The sequence below is a fragment of the Hyperolius riggenbachi genome, chromosome 9, assembly GCF_040937935.1.
Source record: "Hyperolius riggenbachi isolate aHypRig1 chromosome 9, aHypRig1.pri, whole genome shotgun sequence".
Taxonomy (NCBI): domain Eukaryota; kingdom Metazoa; phylum Chordata; class Amphibia; order Anura; family Hyperoliidae; genus Hyperolius; species Hyperolius riggenbachi.
The window spans coordinates 234,398,046-234,424,360 of NC_090654.1; the positions used below are offsets into that span (position 1 = coordinate 234,398,046).

The 26,315-nt window shown below is 41.8% G+C and overlaps 1 protein-coding gene and 1 long non-coding RNA gene across 7 annotated transcripts in view; one reads left to right on the plus strand and one right to left on the minus strand.

Annotated features, from left to right (window-relative positions):
• The window catches only part of LOC137531941 (uncharacterized), a 97,015-nt gene extending 85,240 nt beyond the window's left edge, over positions 1 to 11,775 (plus strand). For 4 of the 5 annotated variants that reach the window (XR_011023808.1, XR_011023810.1, XR_011023806.1 and 1 more), the window contains one exon: positions 11,221 to 11,775. This is a non-coding gene — a long non-coding RNA (uncharacterized lncRNA). Of the gene's footprint in view, positions 1 to 5,086; positions 5,458 to 11,220 lie in introns of those variants that run through there. The other variant, XR_011023807.1, reaches the window with a different exon arrangement.
• The window catches only part of MDGA2 (MAM domain containing glycosylphosphatidylinositol anchor 2), a 1,075,710-nt gene that overhangs the window by 905,201 nt on the left and 144,194 nt on the right, over positions 1 to 26,315 (minus strand). The gene's annotated exons all lie outside the window — the stretch shown is intronic.

Genomic DNA, 26,315 nt, shown 5'->3' on the forward strand with positions numbered 1-26,315 from the left:
TGCAGCGATGGCTTTTTAGGAGAATTTTCTGCACAACTTTTTAGAGGTTAGTTTTAGCAGCTATATTTATACAGCTTATTAACTTCGGCATGTGTACAGCCTGTTTTGCATTCACACTGCCAAATCCATCTAGTGCTGCCAGTTCTTAAAAATGAGCTTAAAAAACAGCTGGAGAGCCAAAGGCTACCACCCCCAGCCCGTCTCGTTGATATGTGTCAGTCGAACAAATAGAAGCAGTAACACTTCATCAGCCGCCGACAATCCATTAAAACATAAAAATACATCTTTGTACGTAGGACTGCGTTCAAGAATGAGAATGGAAAAAAAAATGTTTCCTGGTCACAGCAGGTAAAGCGGCTCTGCAGTTTGGCCTGAGTACCCACCTCAGACATATGCTTTTCGTCCCCAGGATGTCAATTTAACACATTTCCATTCTTTAGCTGTCCTCCAAGTATTTTACAGTTAAAAGACATTTTCAATTCACCATCTGGTCTGGTAAATAATAAAAACTGAGCGTGGTGCAATAAAATAAGTAGTCATTTCAAGGAAACAAAAAAACAAAAAAAGTAGAAATGTTTTATATATTGCCACTGGAAGCTGCTATAACAGTAATTTGTAACAAACAGGCAATGTACTTCTGTTTGTAAAATATGGTAAATAGACTAGAAGGGAGATGTGATACTTCTACAAAGAGACCGCACTTCCTACTTACATAGGAAGTCTGACTTCAACCAAGAGTGAAATGCCAATTTTGCAGCCTGTATCAAAAGACAAAACGAAGGAGGCACTCCAATGGCATTCATAAATTTGTGTATATAATTAGATTTCTGTGCTGTAAGGTTGTGTATACACCTGAAGAAACATGTGTTTTGCAAACGTATACAAACTGGTTTACCACAGCCATGATTGAAGGATACGTGACCCGTGGCAAAGCTACCTAAGCTAAGCAGAGAGGTATGTTCATGCTGGAGCTACATGACTGAATATTGTCAGTTCATCCCCTTGTTCCCACCAGCCCCCATAATCACTACTCAAAAAAAAAAAAGACTTTTGGCTAAAGTCAAATTTTCAGGCGGGAAGAGGAAGGCTTGCTGTGATGTTCCCTCCTCAATCCTCCGCCCCCCCCCCCCCCCCCACTTCCCCATTTCCTCTTCTCAAGGGAAGCAAAAGGCTGGGGAAAAAGAAGGGAATGCAAGGGTAATCGGTGAACACATCAGAGCAAGGTCTTCCGGTCTGAAAATTTGACTTTAGCCAAAAGTCAAGTTTTATGGAGGAGTGGTTATTAGGTTATGTCTGGAAATGTTTGGCTGAAGTTTGAAGAAAGACATTATAAAAGATATTGTACAGTTTTTGCAGACAATATTTTACAATACTGAAGGGCAAATCTGCAGACATTAGGGTGGCAAGAACCTAAGGCTTCACAAAAGTCTATGGTCAAACATTGCTACAAGTACCTGGAACCATTCATTCCCTGGCTGCTTTTATGCTGGTTGCATCTTCCAGGAGAAAACAGAGAGCTAAACTTGTCAGATCACAGAGGAAGGAGGATAAAAGCCAGAGAATAAGGTTTTTAGGAAGAGATAAGTAGTCCTTATACTGCGATAAACAAGACTTCAGTCCTGCAGCTGTCAGCTCAGTAGTATGACATTAAACAAAACACCCAGGACAAAGTGTCTTCAACAGACAGAGAACAGAACTTCTGATAGCGTTACATTGACAAGTTAAGAATGCTACAGGCAAACACAAATGCACAAAGGACAATCGGACTACAGAACAAACTTTCTTGAAAAGATTGGTGTATGAGATTGCCAAATTAAACGAGGGTTAATTCACACAAAATGTTTTCACCATACTTCTTTTTAATCTTAAAGCGGAATATAACCCTGCATTTCAACTTTGCTCTAAAACATTATTTACAGTATATTATATGCAACCAGCATTTTTTTTTTTACTAGACCAGCATTGGAAGGGTTACACAGAGCTTTAAAATTCCTGGAGATTTCTGCAGACCATCCGAAGCTGACATAGATACATTTATGTAAACAAAATGTATCTAAGTGTTGAATGTGACTCACTCTCTCTGACTGAGAAGGAGCTGGAGGACAGCCAAAGAGTGTGTAACATTTCTCAATAGATACATTTGACTAAATAGAATGTAACAATCTGAACTTCTGCATATCTCTCCACAGAACTTTAAACCTCTGTGTTTAACCCTTCCAATGCTGGTCTAGTAAAAAAAAAAATGCTTTTTGCATAAAATATGCAGTAAATAATGTTTTAGAGCAAAGTTGAAATGCAGGGTTATATTCCGCTTTAACTATAAGGAGAGATAATGAATAAAAAACAGATATGGGAACATACTGTATGGTAATAACTTAAATTTTATATGGGCCAAGCATCCCTATGCAATTAACTTTTCTTCTGAGTTTTCTCCCAAGTAATATTCTCATCCTTTTCATTAACCCTTTCAGGACTGGCCGCCTAACACCTCCCCCCCTTAAGGACCAGGCACTTTTTTATGGGAGAGAGGGGTGCGCGTTTGGGGGGGGGGGGGTCAGGCAGCCGGATCCTGTTGGGCTTTCTGGGCTGTGTCCCCCTTTGTGGCCAGGTGTCCCCCCTTTCAGCAGCAGCTTTGACTCACCTTCCAGGCTCCAGTGATGAGCCGCTGCAGACACCACTGCTCTCTTAGACATCCCGCTCGTACTGATGCTAAGTCCTGGGTTGCGGCTTGATGACGTCATCAAGCCGCGCCCCGGGACTTGCGTCACAACGAGCAGAGATGCCGGCAAGAGTGGTGGTGAGTGCCAATCCTCGTGAGAACGGCAGGGAGGTGAGTGGATCCTCTTCTTTCCCCCCTACCACCGCAGCTGTCAAAGTGATCACTACGATCCGCCCGCGATCGTAGTGATCACGTGATCAGCAGCCATACGTGATGGCTGCTGATCACTGAGGGGAGATGCCAGCTGTCATATGACAGCTTAATCTCTCCTCTCTGATGTGCACGATTGCGTCGGGACGGTGCGGTAGCGCAGACGTTGAATCAAGTCCAGTCAGGACAGCAGCACCATCTGCTGAACGTAGATTTAACCTACATCGGACCCCAAAAAGGTTAAAAAACCTTTTAAAAAGGCAAAACAAGAAAATAGTCAACATTGCTTTGAAAATTACTTTTTACCTACCTTTTTGGTATTTTTTCAAATGCAAAGTACTGAAAAGTTGTTTTCTAGAGAGGATAACAAATTATCTCCTCTTAGAAAACTCAAAATAAAAGTTAATTGAATACAATCCAATGATAGCCAATTCATTACTTAAAACAGATAAGAAGAGATACTTTAAGTCATGACATAACAGATAAAGAGAGGTAAATCACTAGATAGGTTTTCACTATGGCCCATATTCACAAAAGCACAGCAAAGTCGGCTAGCACAGGCACTTAGGTAACGCAGGTTTGTGTAATGCATGCTACCTTGCCACTATAAGTAACAGTAAATTTGCTGTGCAATCCTTGTAAATGATAACTTTACTATACTTGTGAATACGGACCTTATACTAAATGGGAATGGAGACAGGAGGAGGAGGTCCCTGATATCTTTCCTGGTTAACTGCTAGCATTCTGCAAAGGAAATCTATCCAATCTGTATGCGGTTCTCCCCAAACAGGCATGTACTAGGAGGTTATAGGAATCTTTCATTAATAAAATAAAATACAACGGTAAAAATTACAATTACAACTTTTTTTTTTACCTAAGAGTAGTGATGGTCATGTCCAGGAGAAAACATGTAGAAGTATGTGCTCCGTTTGGTCAGGTGATAGATCTGTAAGTCTCTGATTTGCTAGCCATGATTATGCACTAAAGCATGATGTAATCACAGCAAATCAGAGCTTTGCAAATCTATCAGCTGATCAAACAAATGACATGCTTCTCCTAGAGACGACCATCACTACATTAATGAGATTTAAAAAAAAAAAAAATTCTATGTTAGCAAAACTGCGTTTTTCAGACCAAAAAGAAGGACAATGAGAAGATAAGGCCATATGGCCTAGAGTATAACTAAAGGTGCATACATATGTCCAACTTTACGCCTGATTGTCATTTGGATCAGTCAATTGAACGACTTGTCAGGCAAACAACAAGTCGTCATGTACACACGTCCAAACAAAGCGGCCGACAAACTAATTTACATCGTCTGACAGACTGGAAGTCGTCCAACTCTCTTTGTCCAACTCCCGTTCAACTGTCTTTGACTTATTAGTTGGGCAAACGACCGCTGGTCAATCATTTGAACACACATACAGACCTGACAGTTGTTTGAACAACAGTTGGTACAAATGATCCGCTAAGCAGATCGGGCAAACCGGCTGTTATCAGTCACCCGACTGCGGGTACACATGTCCAAATTGTCGTCCAAACGACAAGTTGGTCAGAAAATCAGGATGTGTGTACGTACCTTAACCCCCCTGGCGGTATAAAAAATTCCGCCAGGAGGGAGTGCAGCAGTTTTTTTTTTTTTTCTTATATCATGTAGCGAGCCCAGGGCTCGCTACATGATAGCCGCTGCTCAGCGGCATCCCCCCGCCCGCTTCGATCGCCTTCGGCGATCTCCGATCATGAAATCCCGTTCAAAGAACGAGATTTCCTGGAGGGCTTCCCCAGTCGCCATGGCGACGGGGCGGGATGACGTCACCGACGCTGGGACGTCATTGGGAGTCCCGAACCACCCCTCAGCGCTGCCTGGCACTGATTGGCCAGGCAGCGCACGGGGTCTGGGGGGGGGGGGGCGTGCGGCGCAATGGATAGCGGCGATCGAGCGCGGGGCGGCGGCGATCGGTGTGCTGACGCAGCTAGCAAAGTGCTAGCTGCGTCCAGCAAAAAAAAAAATAATAAAAAAATAAAAAAAAAAAAATCGGCCCAGCAGGGCCAGAGAAAACCTCCTGCGCGGCTTACCGCCAAGGAGGTTAAGACATTCCCTCTAAAAGAGCTCCAGACGTTATTTTCTTCATACAATGAGTATCTCGACTAACTGCCGTCCTCCAGACCAACTACAAAAATATTCAGCCTGTTTCTTTATATTTTTTTTTTTTGTAGCTGTAAGAAAGAAAAGTTAAGACTGCATCTCAGCAAGACCCATATGTCTTGTTCAGTGAGTGGCATGACAATCTGATCAGCCTGGTGCTCCAAAATGACTTCAGAAAATCAAGCAAGTTGATGGCTGACAGCTCTCAATGCTGCTTAAACTCTAAATAGATCTGTGGAGAACCGAAATGCTTTGTCCCTTGATAATCAATTCAAATGCAACCTTGTAAGAAAACCATCTATTTATAAAATTATAAATGACTGCCTATTTCAGTGTTACAAGGAAAAGTGATGTTCTCAAGGGATGGATGGTCTGTTTGTCTGGTCCCTCTCATTCTTTCTCCTTTGATGTTTCAGATAATAAAATACAGCAGCACATATAAGAGAGTACTTGGTAGTTTTTGCATTAATTTTGAGGGGATTTGAGAAATGAGAATAAAAGGAAATAATGTACAGAGTTGGGTGTCTTTATTCAATATCATTCAAGGTTCCTCAGCTCCCATACTGGACCCCCATGTTTCTGCTACTTGTGATATTTGTTTGACTGCAGTGCAACTAGTAATGCGTGTACACGAGTAAGAAGAAAGAAGAATCCCCCCTGGGTTTAGGACTTGATTTCTCAACCGACAGTTCAGGGCTAAGTGTTATACGGACACATTAGCCTATAGGCTAGCCAATTTTTTTTGCTATGAAGTGGGGTGGAGGGACCACTGCATGGTGCACTACAAGAAATACTTGTGTATCAAGATGTGATTGAGCACCATAATGTATAAACTGGGCATTTCTGGCCAGACACTTAGGCTGAACATCGTTGGTGGAACTTCATTTAGTGCCAGATTTTCATACTAGAATTACATTTAGTCATTGGGCATTATTATTATGATTGTTGTTATTACTTTTCGGCTTGTAAAAAACAAGTAGGGAGAGAAAGCAACCCCATGTAAACTTTGAAGTATAATGGACTCAATAAACAAGTCAGTGTAAGATAAATTGGCAAGACACAAAGCAGCCAATCAGACTTCATCTGTCACACAGCATTTAGAAGAAAGGAAAAATGCTGATTAAGCATTTGCATTATTAAAGAGGAATTTTAGGGAAACAATGATATGTTTACCTCCAATATGGCTTCTTAGAACTTGGGACCTCTGCTTGAGGAACTTGGCGTTAAGAAGGAGGCTGTATAATACAACAGGCATCTTGAGTAACCAGTTACAACAGGAAAGTCAGTATAATACATTACTGTATTCTGTATACTGCTTAAGGAACCTGGTGAGGAAAACATCATGATACACTGCGATTGGCCCACAAACCTTACCTTATGAATTATCTCACCGGTAAAATGGTAAAATTATTTTAAAGAGAATATGAAAATGATCTCCTAGGAGATAACGCGAGAGTAAAAATAATTGCTTATGGTTCAAGGGGAGATTTTTTTTTTTTTAGTCGAACAGATAACGGGAGATAAACCATAATCAAGACAGATAAGATAAGACAACTTATACATGTCTTAACTCAAGATGTATTACATACCTGTCTTCTTCACCCATGATATAAAACAGATAAAGAGAAATTAATTATAAGAGACATATAACGTGAGATAAACTGTGAGATAAGTTTTCTAAGTCTAGCAAGTGTACAAAGCTCTTAAAGGGACACTTAAGTCAAACAAAAAAAAATTAGTTTTACTCACCTGGGGCTTCCAATAGCCCGCTGCAGCTGTCCAGTGCCCTCGCCATCTCCCTCCGATCCTCCTGGCCCTGCCGGCAGCCACTTCCTGTTTCGGTGACAGGAGCTGACAGGCTGGGGACGCGAGTGATTCTTTGTGTTCCTGGCCACAATAGCGCCATCTATGCTGCTATAGCATATATCATATACCATATAGCAGCATAGAGGGTGCTAATGTGTCTGGGAACGCGAAGAATCACTCGCGTCCCCAGCCTGTCAGCTCCTGTCACCGAAACAGGAAGTGGCTGCTGGCGGGGCCAGGAGGATCGGAGGGAGACGGCGAGGGCACCGGACAGCTGCAGGGGGCTATTGGAAGCCCTAGGTGAGTAAAACTCATTTTTTTGTTTGACTTAAGTGTCCCTTTAAGTAGGGATGGCCATGCTTAGGAGAACTCATGGAAAAGCATGTGATCAGTTTGATCAGCTGATAGATTTGTAAGGCTTTGATTTGCTGGTCATGATTATGCGTTAATACTAATAAAAAGGATATATATAGCAAAAAACTGAAGAAACTTGAAGAGTTTATATGCAAAAATACAAAAGATTTTTATTGAAGACAACACTCGTGCAAAAATATTCATAAAAAGTATCCGTCAGGGAACATTTTCCATAGCAAAGAATGGCAAAAATGCATCAGTTGTTAACATCAAGATTAGTGCAGTTGTGCAAATTGAGGCTAGCCTCAATTTGCACAACTGCACTAATCTTGATGTTAACAACTGATGCATTTTTGCCATTCTTTGCTATGGAAAATGTTCCCTGACGGATACTTTTTATGAATATTTTTGCACGAGTGTTGTCTTCAATAAAAATCTTTTGTATTTTTGCATATAAACTCTTCAAGTTTCTTCAGTTTTTTGCTATATATATCCTTTTTATTAGTATAAAGTCTATGTAGGTGTTGTGGCACACCTGAGAGGATATTATCATCACTTCTTTTGTTTCCCTATATACGGAACATGATTATGCGTTAAATCAGGAAGTCATCACAGCAAATCAGAATCTTACAAATCTATCATCTGATCAAACTGATCACATAATTCTCCATGAGTTCTCCCTAAGCATTGCCATCTCTACTTTAAAGCTTTGTGCTTAACAGTTGAACCCATTAGTGCTAGCTATTGTTCATCTCGACATGCCAGCCGAACCACACTGCAAGCGTGTCCATCACAAAAACTGCCTGCGTTGCCTTCACTGTGGCAGGGCAATTGATTTTTCTCATATTTAAAGAGAATCTGTATTGTTAAAATCGCACAAAAGTAAACATACCAGTGCGTTAGGGGACATCTCCTATTACCCTCTGACACAATTTCGCCGCTCCTCGCCGCATTAAAAGTGGTTAAAAACAGTTTTAAAAAGTTTGTTTATAAACAAACAAAATGGCCACCAAAACAGGAAGTAGGTTGATGTACAGTATGTCCACACATAGAAAATACATCCATACACAAGCAGGCTGTATACAGCCTTCCTTTTGAATCTCAAGAGATCATTTGTGTGTTTCTTTCCCCCTGCAGCTATCTTCCACTGTAGTGTCAGGCTGTTTCTTCCTGCAGAGTGCAGACAGCTCTGCCTGTATGTAATTCCTCAGTATGTGAAAGCCCAGCCAGCTCAGAGGAGGATTTATCCAGCTTGTAAAAGATAAGAGAGAAGAGAGAAGCTGCCCTAATCTAAATAATACACAGGCAGTGTGCAGAGAGGGGCCTGGAGGGGGGAGATGCATCACAGAACCACAACACTGAAGAACTTGGCAGCCTTCCAGACACAGGCCGACAAGTCTGACAGGGGAAAGATACATTGATTTATTACAGAGACTGTGATAGCAGAAAGTGTTGCAGTAAGCCAGAACACATTAGAATAGCTTTTGGAACTTGTAGGATGATAAAAAAACAGGATGCAATTTTTGTTACGGAGTCTCTTTAAAATCGAAAAGCAAATCCGAGTGGTCACCAAAGGCAACAAGATAGTCTATGTTCAGACCATTTACTCTATAAGGATATGTATTTTCTTCCCACATGTGCCACTATGATCTATTATTTCTCCTTAAGGTTGTTTCCTTAGTTTTCACTTAGCTGTTATTTACCGACACTTTGTGTATTTTATTCTTTCATCCATTTCTGAGCTTGTAAACTTTTACACTGCGGAGAACGAAAATTGGTTACAATGTTATCTGTCGGTATAAAAATAGAAAATAATCTCCAGCTTGAACAGACGTATTTGCAGGAGAGGGGAAAACAGGACAGACGGAATGAGCACTGCACAAATCTGCTGCAGTAAATAAGAATGACAGACAATGATTTTGTGACTAGCCATATATCAAGTCCTAGGTCAGGGTTGTGTTTGTTAACACCTACTATGTGCAATACATCATCATTTGCTGTGTACAAAGATTAGTGCATAGCAGATAAACTATTTTTTCATTATTCTTTTAAGTATCTGGGTGGCCAGGTTGTTGCAACGTTGACTTCCTGTGTGAATGTCCAAACTCCGCCTCTTATCCTATCACTGACAGAAGGTTGTCAGTAGGAAGAAGCTGGGAGGAGCCATCTGTCAATCTTTCACTCTGCCTGCCTCCTCTCTGTGCTGTACAGGAAAGAGATGATGGGGTGGGCGTGGTCAGGTGATAGCTCTGTGCAGAGGAAGAAACTCCAACAATGTTGGCAGCCATACACTTTGTAAACAAAATGTGGGGTCACGTGACTGACTTTTTCAAAGAGAATAGGTCTGAAACAGCTTTAAGATGGAAACAGTGCGAGTAGCGGCGTAGTCCCCTAGTCACCTTTACTAACAATGAAAAATTCTAAAGGGTAAACCAGGAAAATTGCATCAGTTCATAGAATCCCTTCCCATCTCCTCTTCAGCCATCTACACACTTTCACTTCTCAACTCAGTCAGTTTGATACTATACATCCTTACTAAAGACAGAGCAATAAGAGTATATCGGTCTGCAGTAAAGGCATAACTACTGGGGGAGCACATCCAGGGCCGGGTCGAGGCAGAGGCGAGAGAGGCTCCAGCCTCAGGGCGCAGTGTAAGAGGGGGCACACAACTCACTCAGCCATCATTCCCCTCTTGTGTTTGAAGCAGAGGGAAATAAGAAAAGAGGATACATGGTAGTGACTGCAAGCTAGATAATTAGAGATTAAGGTGTTGGGGGCCCTAGAGCAGCTCTTAGTCCAATAGCAATCAGTGTGGGATAGCTGGGTAGGGAGGGATGGGGGGGCACACTTTGGTGTCTCAGTCTTGGGTGCTGAAGGACCTTGTCCCGGGTCTGAGCACACCCGCATGTGTAGGGGAACCAGAGCTTGGTGTGGCACAACTGCTCAGTTACTATGATACAGGAATGGCTCCTTCATAGGTGTTGTAGCTACATTTGTTATGGGTGGAAGGACTAATGGTGACTGCACTGTTATGGAATTGGCCATGGAAGCCATACTTGTTCTATAACTACCAGAAAACTTTCCCCCAAGCTGTGGGTATCAACATTGGGGAGGATGTGTAAACTTTGAGAGTCCCATCTGAGTTATGCTGCAGTGCCTTATTTGTACCTCTGGCCCTGGTCTGCAGGTTGACTGCTAAGTCAGGCTTCAGCTGACTTAGCAGTCAACCTCCCCTCTGCACCCTCTATGGAAATAACGGTGGAGTAGTTCAGACTGACTGAGTAATCGGGTAGCTGGTTGTCAATGAGAAGATGAAGATCCTAGAACAGAGATTTAAAAAAAGAAAAAAAAAAAGTAAAAAAAACCAACAACTTGGATACCTAAACTAGAGATGATCACAAATGCTCATTTCTGATTCAACAAAATTCCCATTTCCAAGAAGTGTCTTTCTGATTTGCACAGAATTCCAGAGAATTTTCATTTACCGATTTCTGCAGTTATTTTTTTTAATTTGTTTTTTTTTTTTTTTTCAATAAGGTTAGTTACTGTAATTATAACTACAGTATGTTGGTAGTCATTTCAGTTACAGCCTGATTAAAAGCGTTGCCAAATTCTCCCTGTTCCCAAAATAATATGTAAACCCTTTTATGGCCATCTGCCCCAGGACAGGTTCACACTATGTTTTTTTATTAATTAGAGATTAGGGACTCTTCCATGAGGATACCTCAACATGGTGGAAGAGTCTAGTACGGAACACTGTGCACACAAACTCTTTTTGGAAGCCAACATCCTCCATTTTGTTGCATTTGTTTCGAATGCAAGTTGTGTAACCTGCCTATATTTAGGCTCTGCACATTCATGCAGTCAATTGGATAAAGCCTGCCTTGAGAAGCGCTGCCACCTTCTCTTGCTGCATAGTTAGTTATAAGTATTCTTCTTTTTTTGCAAAATCCGCTACTTTGATTGGCAACAGCGGTAAACTGCATTCTTTGATTAGCCTAACAATTCCAAGTTTTCTGACTGGCCTAAAATCTAATTCCCACAGTACAATACTGATTGGTCCAATGCTTCGGAGTCTTGTGATCGCTGACGACACTGGGGATTTTGGAATTCTGTACATCCATTGCAAATATATAAAAAGTAGCATGAAAGACTGCATCCATGCGCAATAAAAACACGTAAGGCTTTAGCAGAACTCTCCGTACTCGTTGTACAGACAGAAAAATGAAAGTCGGCCAGCAAGCTGATCCCGGGAGGTCGTCTGCCTATAACTGTATTGAAGATTTCTCCAGAGAGGTATCCTGTCAAACAGCAGCGCAATCCCTCGACCTGGTGTATCATATCTTCAGTAAGCAGAACTAACACCCGGCTCACTTTCCATCTAATCTCTAATTCTCTCCATTTCACTGCAGCTGCAGCGTTTAGGCCAGTAATGCGCTGGATTAATGGTGACAGCCATGGCTGATCTTTAAACTTTGCAATATATGTTTTATGGTTAAATAAGGAAAACCAAGCAATGGTTCCAGCACATGTGAATGGGTCACACTACAACGTCAGTCCTCTCTCAGGGCTTCCACAAGTAACCCAAAGATACTAGGCAAAGCATGTTTACAAGTTGTAAAATAACACTGCATAAATATAATAAAAAATAAATAAATAAAATAAAACCAGAAAAATCCATCTTATAATTACTTCAGTGACCTGAATTTTGCAGAAAAAAAAATCTGCATTCTCTGACTGGCTCAATGCTTCTGAGCTCTGTAAAATTACAGAGTTGCGGCAGATCAGATTCCTGCTGAACTCCATTTTCTGATCGTTACATTTAAATTCTGAGGAATTCGAATGAGTATATTTATATATATATAAAAAAAAATAAAAAATTATATATATATATATATATATATATATATATATATATATATATATATATATATATATATATATATATATATATATATATATATATATATATATATATATATATATATATATATATATATATATATAGTGTGTGTGTGTTGTTGAAGATGCCTTGTGTCGTGACCAACTGACCATAAGGACTGTCTGCAGAAAGTCATGTGTTTGGGGTTTACAATGACTACAGTGAGATACAGTTTACAATGACTTAAGGAGATGCTCCAGGCGCACTGCATCAATTATATATTGAAACTGAATATCTATAAAATTTTATATATATATATATTGTAGTATTTTTGCTATTCTGTTAAGACTGAGTTCTTTATGTAAGAGCTGTTCCCCTTAAATGGCAAAACCTTTCTGATACTTTAATCTTGCTCATATGGCAAGGCAAGCCTTTAAAGGATACCCGAAGTGACATGTGACATGATGAGATAGACATGTGTATATACAGTGCCTAGCACACAAATAAGTATGCTGTGTTCCTTTTTTTTCTTTCTCTGTCTGAAAGAGTTCAATATCAGGTATGTAAGTGGCTGACTCAGTCCTGACTCAGACAGGAAGTTACTACAGCATGACCCTCACTGATAACAAAATTCCAATTATAAAACACTTTCCTAGCAGAAAATGGCTTCTGAGAGCAAGAAAGAGATAAAAGGGGAATTTCTTATCAATGAGGGACACACTGTAGTCACTTCCTGTCTGAGTCAGGACTGAGTCAGCCACTTACATACCTGATATTGAACTCTTTCAGACAGAGAAAGTAAAAAAGGAACACAGCCTGGTTATTTGTGTGCTAGGCACTGTACATACACATGTCCATCTCATGTCACATGTCACTTCAGGTATCCTTTAATGATACTTTTCCCTAACCTCTTCCCAATGGCAACCTCATTCCTGATGCTTCATTGCAACCACCCTAATATTGGCAATCCCTTCCTGATGCTTTACTGCAACTTACTCCCAAAGCCAACCTCTTCCTTATGCTTCACTGCAGCCTCCTCCCAATGGAAACACTTTCCTGATGCTTCACCCTAACCTCCTCCCAATGGAAACCCCTTCCTGATGCTTCACCCCAACCTCCTCCAAATGGAAACCTCTTTGTGATACTTCATCCTAACCTCCCCCCGAAGGCAGCCCCTTCTTAAAGCTTCACTCTAATTCACCCCATTGGCAACCCCTTCTTGACGCCTTAAATTCAATCTCCTCCCATTTGCAACCCTTTCCCAATTCTTTACTGTAACCGCCCTCCAAATGGCAAACCCTTCCTGATGCTTCAACCTAACCTCCTACCAAAGGAAAACTCTTCCTGATGCATCTCTACAACCTCCCCCCAATGACAGCCTCTTTCTGATGCTTCACTCTAAACTACTCAAAATAAATTGTTCTTGATGCTTCAATACAATCTCATCCTAATGGCAGTCCCTTCCCGATGCTTCACAATGGCTTCCACCCAACGGAAACCCCTTCCTAATGCTTTACCCTATCCATGTCCCTATGGCAACCCCTTCCTGATGCTTCATTCTAACCTCATCCTGATTTCAACCCCATCTTGATGCTTTACTGTAAGCTAATCTTAATGACCTTATGTCTCACTGTATTCTCCTCCCTATAGCAACCCATTCCTTATGCTTCACTTACATCCTCCAAATGGCAACCCTTTCCTTATGCTTCACTCTAACTTCATCACAATGGTAACCCCTTTTTAACGCTTTAATACAATCTCCTTCTAATGGAACCACCTTCCTGATGCTTTACTCCAACCTCCTCCCAATGGCAACCCCTTCCCGATGCTTCACTGTAACCGCCGCTAAATGGCAATCCCTTTCTGATGCTTCACTGCAACCACCTCCCAATGGCAACACCTTCCTCTTCCGCTTCACAATAATCTCTCAGCCACACCTGAGTTTTGTGGTTTGTGATCAGTAACAGCCCTGCTGCAGAGAAGCTAACACTTGGGGCCCTGGATTGTTAACCCTTACAATTATAAAAATAAAAAGGACCACACGCTAATTCTATGTAGCACTGTACTGTTAATACACGGTTATCCTATATTATATGTCACTTCAGGGTCCCTGTAAGTATTGATCAGCCATGGAACAAGAATAGTGGGGTATATCAAAGGCTGGAGTTAATGCTTCTCTCAGATTGGCTTTCATTGTCCCAATATAGTGTGATAGACACTGCTAAATGCAACAACTCACATTCAATCAGCTCTTTTAGAGAGAGTGCATTTACATGGTAGTATGTTTAACGGAGATAGATAAATTTAGACATCACTTCAAAGTTACCTAATGTTGTATCTTTCAAAGTTCTCTTCTGCCTAATTATAAGATGTGAAAGTGGCAGTTTGTGTTTATGAAGCTGTGCCGTTCAGCAGATGGTAAATCTATACATAGCACAGTGACAGCTTTACTGCATTGTTCCAATAAATTTTAACCGTGTATTCAAATCAAAGTAAGAAGTCACTTTATAACGAAATGAGCGAGTGACTAACAAACCATTACGTAAAGTACAGCGGTGAGTGAGACAAAAGAACGGGAGGAGTGCAAATCTGTCAAACTAAATCAGGTGTGTAAAGGATTTTCAGTAGTATGTGTAGCGTCCACCCAATGATGAATATTTAAAGTGAAATTCTAACCAGATCAGTTAGGGTATTATTCACCCCCACTGCCCTGTTTATTTCTTTATAGCAGTATTCCATAAAAGGTTATTGCTACTGATAAAATGCTTTTTGACCATAAACAATTGTTTACTTCCTGTTCTCCCAAACATGGACCTCTGTAGAAATGTGGCCAGCTGGAGATCCAGGACACACGGACTAGTGGCAATTGAAAAATGTCGATCAAGGCTCCATAGTTGGGGCCAATCACTAAGTCCAGTGATTGGCCTCAATGATGGAGCCATGGTTCCATCCGCAGAGCAGCAGCTATTTGCAGCACCCCCCACCTGACTGGCCGCAGGCTCTGAAGCTATTTAATCCCACGTGTCATCAGCCACTGCTGTCAGGACGGAGGGTTAGTCGTATCTTCACAGACCCACGGCAGTCACATGACGAGTGCCGAGCGACCACCACAGTCCCCTGGCAGCACAGCCGCTGCAGCATGAAAATGCCTGACCTGCATATGCCTCCTGCAGGAGATAGAAAGTAGCTACGGCTTAATGACCTCCTGGCTGTGCGCAAAAGTCTGCAGCTTGGAGAGGACAGCGTGCTGCAGGTCGCGGGATGTTGGCATTGAGGATCTCAGACCAAGCTGGCAGATGCGCATCCTGGATAACTCGGATCAGGAAAGAAGGGAGAGGCAAACTGCGGGGAGGCTGCTACCGCACATTCACACTATAAGACGCACTGACTGAAGACGTGCATCTTATAGTCTGAAAAATACATTTTTTGTATTTCTTGGTGGTGGCTTAAAAGGCACTTTATTGATTAGGAGAAAAATATCACCTAGGACAAAACATAGGAGAAAAAGTGAACTGAATAGTGGCCCATATGCTATTAACATTCTCTCCTGAGTTTTCTCCCTAGGTGATACGTCCACAGCTTGTCAATAAAATGGCTTTAAAGACACCAGCTAGCAAGAAAATACTTCAAATAATTTTGATAGTACCTTTCCATCTACTTTTTGGTATGTTTTCAATTGCAAAGTGTAAAGTTATTTAAAAAAAAAAGATGGAGAATTATCTCCTAGGAGAAAACATTAATTGCATATGGGCCCTTATGTCACCCATGTGGTTGCAAACACTTCCATCTAGCTGCATTAAGCTGCAGATCAGAGGCTGAACTGCATGGAAAATGCTCCTAAACATGTATGCCAACTTTCACAGCATTATGCTTTCAGAGACGGTCATATTGGCACAATGATAAACTAACCTTAGCATGGCCAGCTCAAAGGACTTGCAGAAAGATGAACACCACCAAAGCACTGGAAAGACCAGATTAACATCTAAACAGGCACTTTTCAGAGAGCTTGAAAGCTATGCTTTGGGCCCAGCTGGACTCCCATCTACCTGACAGATATTCATTGTAGTGGTTTTCAGTCTATTAGGTACACAAGACAACCGTAGAAGTTTATCAATGACAGAAATAAGTCACTCTTACAGGGAAAACTATAGTTCCCTTTCTGTGCGACTATAATATAAAAAGTAAAACGATAACAAAACCGTGTATAGTGAAAGAACTCACTATACTTCTCATCAAAGCCCCGGCATTTATGGCAGTTATCCCAAAACTGACAATTTCAGGCAGACAATAAGATTTAGGTCACAGTTGTAAGTCACATTTTATTACACAAAGGAATCTCAACCCATAGTTTGGCCATCCGCTTTGTGTGTTTAGCAGCACTGGGTAAAAATAGATGCATAAGACATATACAGTATGCCAGAGACATGGGCAACTGCCGTCACTGGACTGTGTGCTAGATAGGAGATAACCTGCTTGCTACAGTATGGCGCTTATTTATAAAGCTTAGTGAGTAAATAGTTGAAAACAAACATATGCTGTATTTTGTTGCTCTAAAACACAGGTGTCAAACTCAATCACCAAAGGGGCCAAACTCTTCAACATAGTCTAAGTTGCGGGCCAAATTGTTTATTAAAGAGAATCTGTACTCTGAAATTCTTACAATAAAAAGCATACCATTCTATTCATTATGTGCTCCTGGTCCCCTCTGTGCTGTTTCTGCCATTCTCTGCTGCAAACCTGGCTTGTAATTGCCAGTTTTAGGCAGTGTTTACAAACAAACTAACCAGCTTCTAATAGGCTCAGCTAAGCAGAGTGTGTTAGTCACACAGAGCCTGCAGGGGGTGTGTACAGCTTCTAGCTAATCACAAGCAGCCCTGCACATTCCAGTCTGACTGCCTCAGCCTGACTGTGCCGACTATAGAGAGAAGATTAGATCATATAACAGAGATAACACAGCTACTGTGCAATTAGGAAAAGCTGCAGTAAGCCAGACCACATTAGAAAAGGCATAGGAACTTATAGCATAGAAGAAATAAAGATAAACAATTTGTTACAGAGTCTCTTTAAAGGATACCAGAGCCCATAGCATTAGGAGAAATGGGGCGAGCAGGCATGAATGGGGAGCTGTTCTGATGGCCACCTTTCTCCCCGTTCTTCTCTGCCCCCCCCCCCCCCCTTCATTCCTAAAACCCCTCTGAAAGCCTCTTCCTGGTTGCCGAAGTCAGGCATCACTGCGCCTGCAGAGGAGAACAGGGGAGCGGCAGGCATCAGGACAGCTCCCCATTCATGCCGGCTCCCCGTTACTCATAATGCTTTGAGCTCTGCTACTCTTTAAGATTTAGCATTCATTGAACAATCTCAAACTGACGTCATTTTCATGGTGGTCCTGCCCCGCCCCTTCTGCAGATTAATATTGGAGCAGTTTAATATTTAACTATTCCAGCGCTGCTTTAGGTCTTCTCTGATCTTCCTGACAGCCACATGCTCTATGCTGCATACCTCTGGCTCCTGATGCATGTCATGTGATTGGAAAAAGTAAGTATGGAAGCACAGCACAAGCACAGGAAGAACAGAAGATGTAACGGATTGCTGGAGCATCAAACATTACACGGGTCCGCTGTGGTACTCTGCTATGTGGGGAAAATGGAGGGGGGGGGGGTGGTTGTATGATTTACCAGCTACCAGTGGAGGGGGCTTGGATCCAAGACAGAGGCACCATGCTAATTTTAGTGGGTTATTGGCACGAACTGACACCCTTATACCTTCTGGATGTAGATGGGTTGCATATGTCACTCACCCTCCCTGTATGTTACTAGACAATGTAAATGGCCATGGCCAATACAGTCACTATATTACCATCCTATTCTGTCCAGTAGAGTACACAGCTTTTAAAGTCAGGAGTTGTGAGATGCACATTCGGGTCTGTGAGATGGAGCAGGGCTGGTCAGCCAGTCCACCTACCTGTGGTTCTTCATTATGGGAAGAAATTGAAGCCTTGAGGATGGTGCTGCAATTGGGCAACTGGAAGGCTGTCTGGTGTGCGGATGAGCAGCAACGTCTGCTCAGAAGAAATCATGACCACTGCAGGTTCGCGTTTGAGTGGCTTGGGGTGTAGGGGGGAGGGGGATGCAGAGAGCAGAAGTAGAAAATGATACCTAGAGTTTGGCTTTGGACACTCTAAATCACAAGTTGCTGCTGTTGAAGCTTTATAGGCTAAAATTTCAACAAGCTGCCAGGCTATGAATTTTTTTTACAGCCTCGCAAACTGAGTTCTCGTAAATTGTACTTTTTTCTTTTTTTTTGTTCTGTTTTGGGGGGGCCTGTTCTGGTGAGCTTGGGGAAAACGCCCTCTTTACCCTTCTATTAATACAGCTTCTGATAGCAGTTTGCCTTTCACACGCCCCAATGAACCCTCAGTCTATTCTTCATGCTTAGAAGTGGGCTCTGCCCACATGGATTTCAATAATGCTATATATTACGCACAGTGAAGAAAACAGTGACCCTTTTTGTTCATTTCCACAGCTTTATTGCTGGATAAAAGAAAGGCAGGCATTGGAATCTGTGAAGTTCAGGATGCCGTACTGTCTATTTTCACTTAAATGCTTTCCTCTTTTCTAGCAATTTTTCTACTTCTTTTTGTGTTGTAGAGCATGATCATGGTCAGCTTAAACAAGCTCTTGGTGATTTTGCTATCTGTCTACTTTAGTGAGAAACTTGTAAGAAATCAGCACTGCCACTTGTCAGAGTTTAGAAAAATCTTCATACATCCAATAATTCTATATCTTCCCAATAGTGAAGATACATCCCCAACAGTGGTTGACTGTCATACCCCCTACTTGTCCCAGGCAGGTATCAAACATCTCTTGGCACAAACTCCCCGTGTATTGTATAAATCTGTAAAGTTTTGGGCCCAATCCAATGCTTTTTTTTCCCCTATGTTTTCTACTATGTAATATTTTGACATCTTAAAATTATGCCTTTTAAGCCATCGGCAAGTAAGAAAATGCTCAGAATTATTTGGACAGTACTTTGTACCTACTTTTTGGTACCTTTAGGGCCGGTTTAAGGAGCCCTGCGGCTCTGGGGCAAACTGCAGGGTTGGGGCCCGCCTGTGCAGCCTCCCTTCCCCTTCATTACCCCTCTGCTCCCCGGTGCCCTGAAAGTATATTAGTAGCAATAATTACCTCAGTCAAGACAAGACAAATAACATTTATTTCGTGCTTTTCTCCTGGCGGACTCAAAGCGCCAGAGCAGCAGCCGCTAGGGCGCGCTCTATAGGCAGTAGCAGTGTTAAGGAGACTTGCCAAAGGTCTCCTACTGAATAAGTGCTGGCTTACTGAACAGGCAGAGCCGAGATTCGAACCCTGGTCTCCCATGTCAGAGGCAGAGCCCTTAACCATTACACCATCCCAGCATGTGAGCGAGCAGGCGGGCAGCGGCTGCACTTTGAGGCACGCTGTCTCTCTCTCACTCTATGACCCTGCGAGTCGTGTAAACGCGCCAGATCATAGAGTGAGAGAGAGACAGCATGCCTCAATATGCAGGCGCTGCCCGAACGCTCACACCCCGGGACTGAGGTAATTATTGCTACTAATATACTTTCAGGGCCTCGGGGAGCAGTGCAAGCAGGGGGGGGGGAGCAGTGCGAGCGGGGGGGGGGGGGATGTAGCAGGCAGCCAGGGTCAGCGCTGCAAGGCCTCAGCAGAGTCTATGGTAGCCATCCCTTTTCAACAGCGTGCTGAAAAGTTATTTTGAACAGAAGATATAAAATTATCTTTTAGGCGAAAATGTAGGTAAAAAAGTGAGAAAAAGTGAATGGGCCACTATATAGGTTCAAAAAGTAAAAAAAAAAAAAAAAAATTGAAAAGTTTTTAACTGCATACATTCATGGTAGAACGTGAATAATAACACAAATAGTAAACATACAACCTGTGCTCAAATCAATCACCCCCACCCTCTTCATTAGCAGATGTAAGATAAGACTGAGCTGTATTTGAATCTTCACAGCAAAACTTTAATTGACACCACAGCATGAAGACATATAATGCATCAAAAATATTAGGATACTTTCGAGAACAAGTCTGTCCAGTTCCTGAGATCAGAGAGTTCATCAGATATTCTGTTTCCTTCCAGTAACAGCACTGAAAATATAATCCATTTACTAGAAACCAATCTACGAGAAGAAAATAGGCTTCGCCATTCACTGAAGCCCAGAGACATCTCCAGTTAGACAACCTATGTGCTGTACCACTGGAGACCGATCCAGAAGAAAGTAGCCAAATTAACTACTTATTATTTTGGCAAGAGACTTTACAATGGTAACATTGTTAAAATAGAATGTAGATGTCAGTTATAGCAGAATATAGAAAACAGATCTCACATTCTGGTCCAAGGAGGAGCTTCAGGAGCAATAATGGCAGCCTCAGGGAATGAATCGCTCAGTCTTGCAGGTTAAGCGATCGACTTAGAGGTCATTGCAGGTTAAGCCACCAACGTAGGTTAGAGGTCACTGCTAGACTTAAGGACTGGCTAGTGGCTACAAAGGAATTGTATGATTTTTCAGTTAGACAGTATCCTCTATAACTAATCAAGAACAATGTTTTATCTTATCGCTAGGATTAAACTTTTTTTTTTGCTTTGCAAGGATGATTGGTACAGGATTAAACAAAGACAAAAAATAGTGTGAGTGTGTGTGTGTGTGTGTGTGTGTTTGTGGGGGAGGGGGGAGGACACAATTCCTTATTTTGCCAGCAATCCTTTTATGGGACCCCCCCCCCATCCACCTTTCAATCCCTTTACCCCATCTTCCCATAATTAATAAGTGAGTGGTAACCTACTGGATGCCCCCCTTCAGGGGTCATATAAACATTATGGCCATCATGATCCCAACACTCAAAGCAAGTGTGGTCACAACACCACCAAATCTGGTGGATGGACCCTTATATTGGAAAGAGAGAGGGTAAGAAGTCACTCCCCTTTCCCACATCTCACCTATCCACATTTCTTGATCCCAAATGATTGGAGGGACTCGCCATACAATTATATCCTGCAACTAGTCACTTCTGTAGACTCTCAAAAGACACACACAAAACTCTTTATTCAGTTGAGGTTACGTTTTATACTGTAACATAGTTACTGACTTTCTTAAAGTGGACTGAAACTCAACATTTCTTCTTTGCTCTAAAAGATTACTTACAGCCTTAAAGGGTACCAGAGATGTACCCTAGCTAAAAAAATGAAAAAAGTTATCAGAATCAGAATCAATTTATTTTCGCCAAGTTTGCACCTACAAGGAATTTGTCTTGGCAGTTGCTTAACAAACACAAACAAAAACAATACAAGGACAGACAGTGTGAATATTACAAGTTAAGGACATTATAATAGGTGAAAGGACATTATACATACCTGGAGCTTCCTCCAGCCCCATACACGCTGATCGATCCCACGCCGCCATCCACCGCTGCCCGCATCTACTAGAACCAGCTCCCGTCGCTGACGTCATCGGAGCCAGCCTACGCAGGAGAAGTGCGCCCTCGCTATCTCTCTATAAACTACTGCAGAGATATGCAAAGAGCGCACCTCTGCTACGCTTAGACTGGCTCCAACTTACGGATCAGCGCGGAGCCGGTTCTCGTAGCTGCGGGCAGAGGAGGATGGCGGCGTGGGATCGATCAGAGCGTATGGGGCTGGAGGAAGCCCCAGGTATGTATAACTTTTTTTTCATTTCAGCTCTGGTTCCCTTTAAACCTACAAAAGCATTCAAACAGTTAAACACAGCACTTTACTCTGCTTTACAAAACAAAACAAAAACAAAAAAGCAGGTTTATAGCGCAAGTAATTACATTTAAAGTCTTACCTTTTATATTGATCAAGTTTTAAAGATTTTGTTCACAGAAATAATAATTTGCAGTATAATCATTTCCTTGAAGCACAGTATGTGGTGGAACATGTATGAACACAGAGATACTTGTAAAAAAAAAATGATTGTTCTCCAATAGACCAGCTGCAAACTCCAACTTATTAGGAATTTACATCAATACTGGGTTGCTACAGCAATAAGCCAATTTTATGGTATCTCTAGAGACTGCAGATCTTATTATAGAAAAAAGCCATCGTCATAGGGAGGTTCCCTATGCCAGATGGCTTTTTTCTATTTTGGCACTGTTCTTGGCCTGATGAAGTAGGCTCAGACCCGCGAAACGCGCTGCCTGTACCAATACAAATTCTTTGTTTACACAAGGAACTTGTTACTGAAGTAAGCTACCTCATTTTTCAATTGTATCTGTTTTTAATAGTTTTATCACCATCCGGGCGCCTCTATTCCACATTTTAAATGGAAAGAATGGCAGACGTGGTATTTATAAAGATGTGATGGTGTATCCTTACCACAGACTAGCACTTCTACTTTTTAGTGGTTAGAATCTCCTGCGCCATGCCGAACTTCCGAAGTTGGCGGAGGAAGAAGAGTCTCTGCTGGGCTTTCAACATCACGTCAACCCAACGGAAAGCCCAGCAGAGACTCTTCTTCCTCCGCCAATTTCGGAAGTTCGGCATGGCGCAGGAGATTCTAACATGTTTTTACACTGCCACCATTGAATCGATCCTCTGCTCCGCCATCTTGGTCTGGTATGTGGGAGCCACCGCCAGCGACCGGCACAAACTACAGAGGATCATTAGGTCGGCGGAGAGGATCATCGGTAGACCTCTGCCTCCACTTGACCACCTGTACAACACAAGACTGAGAGCCAGGGCACTGAGGATCGCAAGTGACCCCTCTCACCCAGGCCACTGTTTTTTCACCCCACTTCCACTGGGGCGCAGACTTCGAGCCATCCCCACCAAGACCACCAGACACAAGAACTCTTTCTTCCCGATGGCTGTTAGCCTCCTGAACACTCTTAATATTCTACCACCCTCTTTCAGTGCCTTACCACCTGCATAGGAGCGACAGTCTCTAGCAGTGTGTTTTTGAAAGAGGAACACTGAGCTATATGTATATCCAATGCTGATGTATGTTGTATATTGTGTTTGTATGATTGCATATTGTGTATGTCCATATTTGAGTATGGGGTATAACTGTCATTTTAACGTCTTTCCTTTTTCATTCTATGTACCGCTCCATTGTGCCAAACCCAATTCCGGGCTTGACCCAGTCATGCTTGGCGAAATAAAAGGATTCCGATTCTGATTCTTTGCTATTTAAATAATGGGGACCAAACAACACCTCACACATCCCCACTAAAGAGCTGCCTGTTGGTCATCACTAGACCCACAATTGAGACCATTGTTTCAGTGAAAGGGTGGGTATACCCCACCTACTCTCTCATTGGTCATAGAGGTTTATTGTGTAATCTAAAGTAACCAATCAGGTCACAGCAGAAAGAGTAAGAGTACCATCTGCCCAATTCACAAGGGTTCCCATCACAATATAACTGCTAGCTATTTGTATAATGTCTAAGCTTACACTTCTGCAAAGTGCAGAGGTGTGGGTAACAAAAAAGTTGCAGTTCTCCACCGCTTTACAAATACTGGATGTTTAAAATACTTTTATTTTAATAGGTAAGGATTTACATATTTTTATATCTGGGACTTTGCTGCAAACTAGCTAATGTTTTTTGTATATTATGGTGCTTTAATGAAAATCCATGGGTTCAGAAATCCACCACTAGAGGGTGCTGTTGAGGAAAAGGAGACCGGTCCCTACATGACGGCATCTTCTGTCTCTTATGTTGTCCTCTAGTGATAATCAGCTGCAAGAGTAAATGTATGCAGATGCTTTGGGGTGTTAGTAGTAGTTTGTCTTGGCATTTACAGTAAGTTCACAACATACTTTGTAATTGTATTCCTTTGCTTTACTTTTGGCATAGTTATGTGCTGTCAGAGCTTCCTGTTTGCAGTCCTGTAATTGCAGTAACGCTTGCCTTTGGGGACCCTGTTAAACAGATAATGCCTTTGCCAGTAAATCTACTTGGGTGATTTATGGGCACTATTCATCAAGAAGTTGGCTGTGCAGCATACTGATGATATATTAGTGTAATGTGTCACAGACAGGCCTACTTTGATGGCTTTGGCTAGGAGTGCCGTTATATTAGGGAAGAATTTGCTCTAACGATTAGACTGGAAAAATGCACGTCCAAAATAATCATTCACAGAATAAACACTGCGAGATCTGGCAAAACGTACTCCGTGCCTTCTGCCAGCGCTGCAATACGCACGTCACAAACATAATTCTGAAAGTCACATTAGGATGATTTGTGTAGAGGAAACAAACACTCTTTTTTAAGAGATCCCACTTTTGGTGTTGACAGCAATCTAGTGAAGTTTTCACTTATATCTTTACATCACAGATATGCCATAATTTCATTATGTTTCATATGCAGGTTAGAGAGTCCTCCCTCTAGTGGCTGGGGGTATGTCGGACAGCATTGTCAGGATCCTTACTAAAAGACTCTGTCGGGAAAAGTCAAATAGAAGGCAAATTTACTCTAAAAAGTGTACTTTATAATTAGAATTATTTAAAGCAGAATCTCAACCAAATTCATACACGACCAGATAAAAGCCTAAAAACCATCTGTATCAATATATTTAGCATTTGAGTGTATAATTATCTTCATTTAAAGGACAGCTGAAACAAGAGGGATATGGAGGTTGCCATATTTATTTTCTTTTAAGCAATACCAGTTTCATGGCTATCCTGCTAATCCTCTGCCTCTAATATTTTTAGGCATACACCCTAAACAAGCATGCAGCAGATCAGGTGATCTGACAAGATTAGTTGCATGCTTGTTTCTGGTGTGCAATTCACACACTACTGCAGCCAGATAGATCAGCAGGGCTGCCAGGCAACTGGCATTATTTAAAAGAAAATATATATGGCAACCTACATATACTTCTCACTTCAGTTGTCCTTTAAATGTAGGATCATGGAATTTTTTTGGTTATGCATTCTGAATGGAAAGAGCGAAGTATTTGGATAGACTCCCACCCACCCAGAACAGAGCTTAATTCCTATAGTTAATTGGTGGGGAGGAAACCCTGATTACTGTGCTAAAACCTGTAAGATCAAACGTTGTTTTTCCAAACAGGAAGTAGGAATATTGAGCAAATGAGCCTGTTACCGGGCCATTTATTTTCTGAAAATGCTGCTACTGTCCTTAGCACTCAGTTTTTGTCATGAAAGAATATGACAGCTTCATCAGAAAGCTTAGAACTGGTGCCTGGAGTGCTGCTTTAATGTTTTCTGATCTCTTATTGATCAACTCCAGAAGTGTCTCCAAGATATTCCAGTAATACCATAGTTTACTTGTACTTATATTTGCTACAGCAACTGTATTTGCTATTGCAGTATACAGTATGGTTATTGCTTCATGAGTCTAAAGTCTTGGAGGCGGCTTTTTCCATCTTGTCCTCATACACCAATAATTCTAGTAATGCTAACACTCTGTCTCTCTAGAGCTACCCTTATTGCCTATACAATAGTCATATCCTAACCACTACGCACGGTGGCGTAGTCGTTAGCGCTCTTGCATTGCAGCGCTGGGTCCCCAGTTCGTAACCCAGCCAAGTCAACATCTGCAAGTAGTTTGTATGTTCTCCCCGTGTCTGCGAAGGTTTCCTCCCACATCCCAAAAAACATACAGATAAGTTAATTGGCTTCCCCCTAAAATTGGCCCTAGACTACAATATACATACACTACATGATACATACATAGACATCGGACTCTGTAGGGATTAGATTGTGAGCTCCTCTGAGGGACAGTTAGTGACAAAAACAATATACTCTGTACAGCGCTGCGGAAGATGTTGGCGCTATATAAATTCTAAATAATAATAATAGTAATAGTAATAATAACAACAACAACTTGTTATAGCTAACCAGGGATAAATATCATTGGACATCTCACGACTTCCTCTCCCTCAATTATAGCTGCCCATTCTTTAGATGCAGAATTCTTGTGGCTATACTTTTTATGGGGGGGGGGAATCACGATGGCAACACTTTCTTTATGACCCCTGGTAGATGGGTCCTCAGGTTATGGTGGCCACCAAAAGGAGATGAGGAAAGGGAGTGTAAACATTTGGTGTCCCGGCTGTCAAAGGTTTTTTTGTTTGTTTTTTGAGGTTGAGACCTACAGTGTGTCACACAACCTCCCACCCACCGACCAAGACATCTGGACGTATGGAGGGAGAGAATTTTAACAATCTGACATATAGATACAAATACAAAGCTTTAAATGGTTGCATTAAGCCAATGAACA